This window comes from Dendrobates tinctorius, unplaced genomic scaffold (genome assembly GCF_039654945.1).
Source record: "Dendrobates tinctorius isolate UK_male_01 unplaced genomic scaffold, ASM3965494v1 ptg000151l, whole genome shotgun sequence".
NCBI lineage: Eukaryota > Metazoa > Chordata > Amphibia > Anura > Dendrobatidae > Dendrobates > Dendrobates tinctorius.
The window spans coordinates 28213315-28223967 of NW_027361818.1; positions in this window are offsets into that span (position 1 = coordinate 28213315).

The window sequence follows — 10653 nt, forward strand, 5'->3', positions numbered from 1 at the left end:
CCTGGGAGAACATTTGTGCTCCCCTTCTCATTGTGGCCTTTGAGCATAGTGAGGCTTAAGGGGGAGGAGGCCCTTGGAGGGGGGGTAATGTTAGGTTTCGGGTTTCTTTCTCTCCACAGGAGGAATCCCGAGCCTTGCCTTCTGTGGTCTCCCATTCATTTCCAGCCACAGAGGAGGCTGCTCAGCAAAGACGTTGATCCTGGCGTCTTGCTCAGCCTAGTGTTGTCGCTTTGGTTGCTGCTGCCACCACTGGTCCAGCTATAGCAATCCACACTAGCCAGCAGCGAGCAGCTCCTGGGACTAAGTCCTTCTTTTGGTCCACTGAGCATGCCCTTGGGACGACCTCTCATTGGAGGTCGGAGGTCAAATGTTCCGGTCCTGTTGCTGCTCCGACTGGACCTCTAGAAAGGTCCCCTGAAGGCTGAAACTGTAAAAGGTTTGCATTGCTGCCCGGCCATGCGCTAGTATAGAATTTTGTACCTGTAAGATGATGGATGCATGTTTCTGGTGACTGACTCCTTATTATTCCCTCACTTTGGTTGTGCATATGGTAGGGTTATCAGAGAGTCAGCACCTAGTAGTGGCATTGCCTATGTGCCTCAGTGCACCTAGTTCTCTGCACATGTGTGTTAGGCATTGGGTTCCTGCCTCTGCACAGGAAGAAGCCCGAGCCTTGCCTTCTGCGGTCTCCATTCCTCTCCGGCTGCAGAGGAACCTGCTCAGCAAAGACGTCGGTCCCAGCGTCTTGCCCAGACTAATGCTAGGCGCCTGGTTGCTCCTCCAGGCTTAGCTATCGTACCATGCATGATTCAGCGGCAAGCAGATGCTCCTGGGACTGAGTCCTGCTTTTCTCCTACTGAGAATGCCCGTGGGACGACCTCTCATTGGAGGTCGGAGGTCACATGCTCAGGTCCTGTTGCTTCTCCGATTGGACCACCAGGAAGGTCCCGGAAGGCTGCAACTATAAAAGATTCTTATGGCTAAAGTGGTGTGTATGATGATGGATGTTTGAGACAGATGAATAACTCATTAAGGCTCCCTCCCTCGGTTGTGTATGAGTTAGGATTCTAGAGTTGAGACAGCTCCTGTTAGCGGCTGGCGGAATGCACCAAATAATAAAGAAGGTATTTAGGTGCGTTTGCAGCCCGGGGTCCACCGTGCAGAGATGGTAACTGCTGCTTGGTAATGGCGGATGCTATATGGCAGTATAACAAATGAACACACGTGGGTTAACGTCAGCCGGTGTGTATGGGGCAGACTCTGTTGCTTCACAGAGCTGCACTATCGCTGAATAAAAATGCCGAAGCCTGTTACGCTCACAGAGCTCGGTGAAGTGAGTGCTGGTGTAAAGTCACAGGACTCTGCCCCAAGACACAGGGTCAGAGTCCCTCTAGACTCACCAGCACTCGGCGCCACAGCTACGGTGCCAGAGAGGACTAAGTAAGTAAATACCGCACTAAAGTGCATGCAGTGCCAGACAGGCGTAGGCCACTAACCAGCCTAGACTTGGGACTGGAAAGTGCACTTTAATACTACAGAAGTGCGCACGGCACTGCTCTGACAGGCGCTGCAGTAAATGCGGTACTAATATGCCTTGTGCTGGATGGCACAATATGGCGCTAAGTGAGGTGCTGACCTGGAAGCACTGTGGCGCAAGGCAATGCCACTGGTAGGCGCTGACTCTAACTACAGTTCCCTATTACATGCGTATCCAAGGGAGGGAAGTCATAATGAGTCAGTCACCAGTCTCATGCATCCATCATCACTCACACACATAGTAACAAGAGTCTACACTAGCGCATGGCCGAGCGGCAATGCGAGCCTTTTATAGCAGTGTCCATCCGGGATCTTCCTGATGGTCCAATCCGAGCTGGAGAAGGACCTGAGCATGTGACCTCCGATCTCCAATGAGAGATCGTCCCATGGGCATGCTAAGTAGACCAAAAGGAGGACATAGTCCCTAGAGTAGCTCGCTGCTGACCAGCATGTGTTGCTATAGCTGGGCCAGAGGTGGCAGCAGCAACCAAACTCACAGTGCTAGTCTAAGCAAAGCGCCTGGATCAACAAGTCTGCTGAGCAGCCTCCACTGCAGCTGAAGAGGAATGGGAGACCGCCGAAGGCAAGGATTGGGATTCCTGCTGTGCAGCGACAGGAACCCGATGCCTATCATTAACCCCCCCTAGGGCCCCCTCCTCTCTGAGTCTCGCTACGCTCAAATGCCGCAACGAGAAGCGGAGTGTGCATGTTCTCCACTGGCTCCCATGTCCGAGTCTCTGAACCATGACCATTTCAGTCCACCAAATAAAACTTTTTTCCACATACCACACTGCATCCTACGATGGCATTAACCTCAAACTTGTCTGAGGACAGGTTTGATGTCCCGGCAGATGACTCGGAGAACGGGGACATGTGGATAGGCTTAAGGAGGTACACGTGGAAGTTGTCAGTGATAGCCAAGTGTAGTGGAAGGGCCAGACGATAGACCACAGGGTTGATGTGCTCAAGGACCTTGAAGGGGCCAATGTAGCGAGGTGCGAACTTAGTGGACTCAACCCGCAGCCTGATGTTACGGGCGGAGAGCCACACTAAGTCGCCAGGGGCAAAGGTCAGAGCAGGGCACCGATGTGTATCAGCGGAAACCCTCATTCTCTCCTTGGAGGCCCGAATAGCATCCTGAGTCAGATTCCAAATGTCACATGCCTCCACCGCCCAGTCTGCCACTTTAGCGTCGGTGAATGACATGGGCATGGGCACAGGGACGCGCGGATGCTGGCTGTAGTTTAGGAGGAATGGGGTCTGGCCGATGGAGTCAGCCACAGCATTGTTCAAACGAATTCCGCCCACGGCAGCAAGGATGCCCAGTCATCCTGCCTGGCTGAGACAAAATGTCATAGATATGTGACCAGGGTCTGGTTGGCTCTCTCTATCAACCCGTTTGTCTCGGGATGATAGGCCGAGGTGAAGTTTAGCTCAATTCTGAGCAGGCTACAGAGCTCTCTCCAGAACCAAGACGCAAACTGGGGGCCCTGGTCGCTGACAATCTTGTCCGGCATGCCGTGCAGGCGGAAAACGTGCTTAATAAACAACGCTGCCAGGCCCTGTGCAGAAGCTAATCGGGAGAGAGGTACCAGGTGCACCATCTTGGAGAAATGGTTGGTGACAACCCAAATGACCGTGCTGCCGCTGAACTTGGACAGCCCCACCACAAAGTCCATATCGACCATCTCCCAGGGCCTGTCTGCTACTGGCAGGGATACAGTAGAAAAGCGGGCCGCTGCTGAGAAGACCTATTCTGGGCGCAAGAGTCGCATGCCTGAATATAGTCCCTGACGTTACAGGCCGTATGCGGCCACCAGTACATCCTTGCAAGAAGCTCAGAGGTCCATTTTGTCCCGAAATGTCCACCCACCCTGGACGAATAAGCCCAAGAGAGGACCTCCGGTCGCATACGTGCAGGGACAAATGTCTTGCCCTGATGTACTGATTCAAGTGCGACCGGAGCCACGGTCCTCAGGCTCTCGGATGGGACGATCAGCCGAGGCTCCTCCTCCGATGACACCACAGAGCGGGAGAGAGCACGTTCTTCTCACAGAATAGGAAATGGAGGGTGAAATGGTACCTGGAGAAGAACAGGGACCATCTAGCTTAGCGAGAATTTAGCCACTGGGCAGTTTGTACATACACTGAATTTTTGTGGTCAGTGTAGACTTGGAAGGGGTAGTGAGCCCCCTCCAGGAGAATCCATTCAGAAAAGGCCAATTTCATGGCCAGCAACTCCCTGTCCCAAATGGAATAGTTCCTCTCTGCCGGTGAGAGGGTCTTAGAAAAGAGGAAGCAAGGATACTTCCGACCTTGAGCATGCTTCTGGAACAGGACCACTCCAGCACCGACGGATGAGGCATCCACCTCTAAAATAAACGGTTTATCTACATCAGGGCGAGGTAAAATGGGAGCGCTGGTGAAATGAGACTTAACAGAGAGAAAGGCCTTGGAGACCTCCTATGACCACAATTTAGGATTTGCTCCCTTCTTGGTGAGGGCAACCAAGGGAGCTACCAAGTTTGAGAAGTGGGGAATGAATTGGCGTTAATAGTTAATAAATCCCATAAAGCGCTGCACCACCTTGAGGGAATGAGGTTCCTGCCAATCCATAACCGCCTGTAGCTTGGCAGGATCCATGGCCAATCCCTGGGCGAAGATGATATGGTCCAGGAATGGCAAGGACGCCTGCTCAAATATACACTTCTCCAACTTGGCGTACAGGGAGTTTGCCCATAGGAGGTCGAAGACTTTGCAAACATCTCTCTGGTGGGAGTCTATATCTGAAGAGTAGATGAGGATATCATCCAGATAGACTACAACTGAGGTATTGAGCATATCCTGAAAGATGTCGTTCACAAAGTCCTGGAAGACGGACAGAGCATTACAGAGCACGAAGGACATCACCAGGTATTCATAGTGCCCATACCTGGTGTTAAAAGCCATCTTCCATTCATCCCCATCATGGATGCGAATCAGGTTGTAAGCCCCCTGCAGATCAAGTTTAGTAAACACTCTTGCTCCCCGTAGCCTATCGAACAGTTCCGATATCAGGGCTAGAGGATACTTATTCTTAAAGGTGATAGCGTTTAGACCCCTGTAATCGATGCAGGGACGTAGTTCTCCATTCTTCTTCTGGACGAAGAAGAATCCTGCCCCTGCTGGTGACACCGACTTCCTAATGAATCCCCTTGCCAGATTCTCTCTGAGATACTGAGACATAGCCTCTGTGTTCGGGAGAGATAAGGGATAGACTCGACCCTGGGGAGGCTCAGCACCAGGCAAGAGGTCAATAGGACAGTCGTAGGGGCTGTGAGGCGGAAGGGTCGCCGCTGCCTTCTTGGAGAACACGTCTGCATACTGTCGATATTATTTGGGAAGAGAAGAGAGATCTGCGGGGACTTCAGTAGTGGCAACCTGAACGCACTCCCTCTGACATCTACCTTGACAGGATTTACTCCTCCCGAGAATTCCGAGAAATTGCCATCCGCCCCGGAGTCCACGCAAACCTCCACCGCCAGAATGGAAGAGACAAACTCAAGCATCCCCTCAAAGGACAGCTTGGAGGAAAACGTTGCTGTATCTAGTTGGTCTCCTCCAACAGCCACTATAGGAGAATGTTTTCCTGGCCGCTGTGGGCACCTGATGGCAGGGTGACCAGACTGCCGGCAAATGTGACAGACCACGGGTGCTCGTGCGGACCGGGACCTGGATCCCACATGAGAATTCACCATGGCCTCTTGGAGCTTGGATGCCCGATTGGGAGGTTCCAGAGGTTTAGGAAAAGTGGGTGCCAAACTAAACCTCTGCCTACACTGGGACTGCTCCAACCTTCGCTCCGAAAAATGAAGGTCTATGCAGATGGAGATGGTGATAAGCTCCTCCAGTGTGGCTGGAATCTCCCTGGTGGCCAGGGCATCCTTCACATGGTCAGCCAGACCTCTCCAGAACACTGGAACAAGGGTCTTATCTGACCACTCCAGTTCTGAAGCCAGCGTCCCGAACTGGATGGCAAAATGGCTGACCAGAGACAGGCCCTGTGATAATGCTCCCACAGCTGTATGGCCCATTCCAGAGCCCTGCCTGACAATAGGGAAATGATAAATCCCACTTTAGCCTGCTCGGAGGGGAATCGTGCAGCCAGCAGCTCCAGCTGTATGGTACACTGGCTCACGAAACCCCTACAAGAAGCACTATCGCCCGAGAACTTCTCAGGCAATGGGAGGCGGGACAAAGTCTGGACAGTGATGGCAGGGGACACACGGGAGACCGCCTCTGTGGCTGCCTGAACAGCGACCGTGGTAACATCCACAGCTGAGGCTGAGCACTCGAGGGTCACCAACCTGCCCGTCAGTTGCTGGATGTACCGCTGCAGTCGTTGTTCATCCGCCATTACTAGCCAGACCTAGTATAATGTTAGGGGGTGGCGGAACGCACAAAATAATATAGAAGGTATTTAGGTGCGTTCGCAGCCCGGGGTCCACCGGGCCGAGATGGTAACTGCTGTCGGTAATGGCGGACGCTATATGGTGGTATAACAAATGAACCACAAGCGTGTTAACGTCACCCGGTGTATGCTGAGGACTCTGCTGCTTCACAGAGCCTCACTACCACTGAATATATATGCCGAAGCCTGTTAAGCTCAAAGAGCTCGGTGAAGTGAGCGCTTGTGTAAAGTCACAGGACTCTGCCCCAAGACACAGGATCGGAGTCCCTCTAGACTCACCAGCACTCGGCGCCGCAGCTGCGGTAACAGGGAGGACTAAGTAAGTAAATACCACTATAAAGTGCATGCAGTGTCAGACAGGTGGACGCCACTAACCAGCCTAGACTTAGGACTGGAAATTGCACTTTAATACTACAGAAGTGCGCACGGCGCTGCTCTGACAGGCACTGCAGTAAATGCGGTGCTAATGTGCCTTGTGCTGGATGGCACAAAATGGCGCTAAGTGAGGTGCTGACCTGGAAGCACTGTGGCGCAAGGCAATGCCACTGGTAGGCGTTGACTCTATCTACAGTTCCCTATTACATGCGTATCCAAGGGAGGGGAGTTATAATGAGTCAGTCACCAGTCTCATGCATCCATCATCACTCACACACATAGCAACAAGAGTCTACACTAGCGCATGGCCGAGCGGCCATGCAAGCCTTTTATAGCAGCACCCTTCTGGGACCTTCCTGATGGTCCAATCCGAGCTGGAGAAGGACCTGAGCATGTGACCTCCAATCTCCAATGAGAGATCGTCCCACCGGCATGCTCAGTAGACCAAAAGGAGGACTTAGACCCTGGAGTAGCTCGCTGCTGACCAGCATGTGTTGCTATAGCTGGACCAGAGGTGGTAGCAGCAACCAAACTTACAGTGCTTGTCTGAGAAGAGTGCCGGGATCGACGAGACTGCTAAGCAGCCTCTACTGTGGCCGAAGAGGAATGGGAGACTGCCGAAGGCAAGGATTGGGATTCCTGCTGTGCAGCAACAGGAACCCGATGCCTAACTTCACCGAGTACTGGCACTGCCTAGCGCCGCAGTGCACTCAGCTTCTCTCGTCCATTAGTGCCTGAGGGCGCCAGTCAGCAAAAGGCACCACAACACCACTGGTGCTGCAGCATTTATCAGGGCAGCGCCATGCACAGATAGTGCACTTTCCAGTGCTAAGCTTAGGCTGGTTAGTGGCAACCGCCAGTGCAAACGCTGTGCTTGCTCAGAGCAGTAAGCAGCAGTTTGTCATGCCCTGTGAAGCTTAACTGGGCACTGCTTTTCTTAAGGGACTACCCCTGGCACCGCAGTAGCGGTTCCGTACGTGACTGGGCATAGTGGGACACTGTTCTCATGTTTTGGGGTCAGCGTCCTGTCACCTCACTAGCGCTCTCTCATAGAGTTGAGCGACTTTGGTCGGATCGGGTTTCGTGAAACCCGAATGAAACAAAATAAGTTTCAGATGAAACTCGTCCGACTAGAGCAAAACAAAGTCGGAGTTTCGTCCGACTTTTATTTCCCATTGACTTGCATTGGGGTCGGGTTTCGGACGAAACTCCGACTTTGTTTTGCTCTAGTCGGACGAGTTTCATCTGAAACTTATTTTGTTTCATTCGGGTTTCACGAAACCCGATCCGACCAAAGTCGCTCAACTCTACTCTCTCAGCCGTAGCCTGTGAGGTATAACAGGTCACGGCCCCTACGCCAGCAAGGGCGGACTCAGTGATGTAACAGAGTTTGTTCCTGCACACATCGGGTCAGTGGTAACCCCGCTGGTGTTCAGCTATCCCCTATGATATTCGGTCCATTATTGTCTAGCAGCAGTTAACATCTCTGTACGGTGGACCCCGGACTGCGAGCGCACCTAGCCACTACATATTCATAAACTTGTGTGTTCCGCCAGTCCGCAACATTATATTAGCACCAGGGTCTGGCAATGACAGATGACCAGCGGCTACAAAGGTACATCCAGCAGCTGGAGGGCAAGTTGGCATCTCTTGAGCAGTCAACCTCAGCTGCCGATGATACCGCTGTGCAGGCAGCCGCGGAGGCTGTCTCTTGTGTCTCCACTGCCATCCCTTCCCCGACGTTGTCCCGCCTCCCGCTGCCCGAGAAGTTCTCAGGCGATAGTGCCTCCTGTAGGGGTTTCATGAGCTAGTGCACTATTCAGTTAGAGCTGCTGGCTGGTGATTCCCCTCTGAGCGGGCTAAGGTGGGATTCGTCATCTCTCTCCTGTCAGGCAGGGCTCTGGAGTGGGCCACCCCACTGTGGGAGCGTGGTGACCCTGTTGTACAGAGTGCCACTCAATTCTTAGTCTCCCTGAAGCAGGTCTTCGTGGGACCATGGGTCACACATGATACCGTGCTCCAGTTGTTGGAATTGACACAGGGTTCGCTCCCAGTCAGCTAGTATGCCATCCGATTTCGGACACTGACTTCCGAGTTGGAATGGCCATCTAAAGTCCTTATAGCGGTTTTCTGGAGGGGTTTGGCTGATCATGTTAAGCATGCCCTGGTCACCCGGGAGGTTCCCGTCACTCTGGAAGAGCTTATTACCCTCTCCACCCCCATTAACCTTCGTTTCATAGAGCGAGGGTTGGAGAGCTCCCAGTCCAGACAGAGGTTTAGGTTGGCACCAACCCTCTCTAAACCTCTGGAGCCTCCCGATCAAGCATCCGAACCTCCTGAGCCCATGGAGGTGTCTCGCACGGGGTCTAAGTCCCACTCTGCTTGACACACCATAGTCTTTTTCCATTGCCGACAGCCTGGTCACTTAGTCAATAAGTGCCCACAGTGGTCAGGAAACACTCACGTCTAGTGGTAATAGAGGCCTACTAGACACCACGCCATTCTCCTCCAAGCTGACCTTCAAGGGGATGCTAGAGTTCGGTTCCTCCACTCTGGCGGTAGAGGTTTCCGTAGATTCCAGAGCGGAGGGCAATTTTATGCCCTCAGCGTTCGCTGAACGGCACGCAGTCCCCTTGGTTTTGTTACCTTAGCCTGTCACTATCAAAGTGGTGAACGGCTCGACACTACCCTCGCAGATTACTCATCAGACTGCTGCACTAATGCTCTTGCTGTCGCCGTCCCATCATGAGACATTGTCACTCATTATGCCCAAGGCTATCGATCAGGTTCTCTTAGGGGTTCCCTGGTTGCGTTGCCACTCGCCCCACATAGAGTGGTCCTCGCTGAGAATTCTTGGTTGGAGTAAGTCATGTGTGGGTAGATGTCATAGGGAGTGCATGCGGGTTGCCTCCACTAAGGTTCACACAGACCGTTCCTCTCTCCCTAAGCACTATCAGCAGTACGCAGACGTGTTCTCCAAGAGAGCGGCAGAGACTCTTCCGCTGCACTGCCCCTATGACTGTCGTATTGAACTCTTGCCTGGTGCCCAGCCTCCCCGGGGTCATGTGTATCCTCTATCTCTCCCGGAGATGGAGGCCATGTCACAGTGTATCAGGGAGAATCTGGCAAGAGAGTTTATTAGGAAGTCGGTGTCACCATTGGGGGCGGGATTCTTCTTTGTTCAGAATGAAGAATGGAGAATTGCGACCTTGCATCGAATACAGGGGTCTTAACGCCATCACCATTAAGAATAAGTACTCTCTACCCCTGATATCGGAACCATTTGATAGGTTGCAGGGAGTGAGGGTTTTTTACAAACTAGATATGCGGGGGGCTATAACCTAATACGCATCCCCCTTTGGGCTCTGTAATGCCCCTGCCGTCTTCCAAGACTTTGTAAATGATATCTTCCGAGATATGCTCTCCACCTGAGTGGTGGTGGTCTATCTGGATGATATTCTTATCTTCTCCCCAGATTTGGACTCCCCGGAGAGAGGTTTGCAAAGTCTTTGACCGTTTACGGACGAACTCCCTCTACGCCAAGTTGGAGAAGTGCCTGTTCAAGCAGAAATCCTTGCTACATCATCTTAGCCCAGGGTTTGGCTATGGATCCTGCCAAAGTGTAGGCGGTAATGGACTGGCAGGAACACCACTTCCTTAAAGCATTGCAGCGCTTGGGGTTCGTAAACTACTATCGCCAGTTCATTCCCCACTTCTCCACCTTGGTAGCTCCCTTGGTCGCCCTCACCAAGAAGGGAGCCTACCCAAAGTTGTGGTCAGAGCAGGTCTCCAAGGCCTTCTTCTCCATCAAATGCAGCAAGCAGCAGTTTGTCACGCCCTGTGAAGCTAAACTGGGCACTGTGTTGTGAGTTCGTTTTCCCCTTCACCATTGAGGTCTGATGAAATTCCTCTCCTGGTGAAGGAAGGTAGTGAGGCTGATTGCAAAGCACCTGAGCAGAATCATGATGACTGGCTGCCTGAGATCGCTGACTGGATATAAGTCAGCCGCCGCCCGTCTGCCTTGCCGGTTATTCCTCTCTGGGATTCTTGGAGACCAGTCTGATTCCTGCTCCTCTGAAAGCTAAGTTTTTCTGCTCTACCTTTTGCATTTGTGTTTTGTTTGGCTTTGCCTTGTTGGTCTGGATTTCTGGCTCTCCCTGCTGGGTGAGCTGATTTCCTTTTTGCACTGTCTTCAGATATTTCCAGAGCACTGATATAGTCTTTGAAGCCTAGCGTCTTCAGGGTTTTTTTTTCCCTATCAGTCTGTTGGCTGTTTTTGAGAGAGTTTTGGT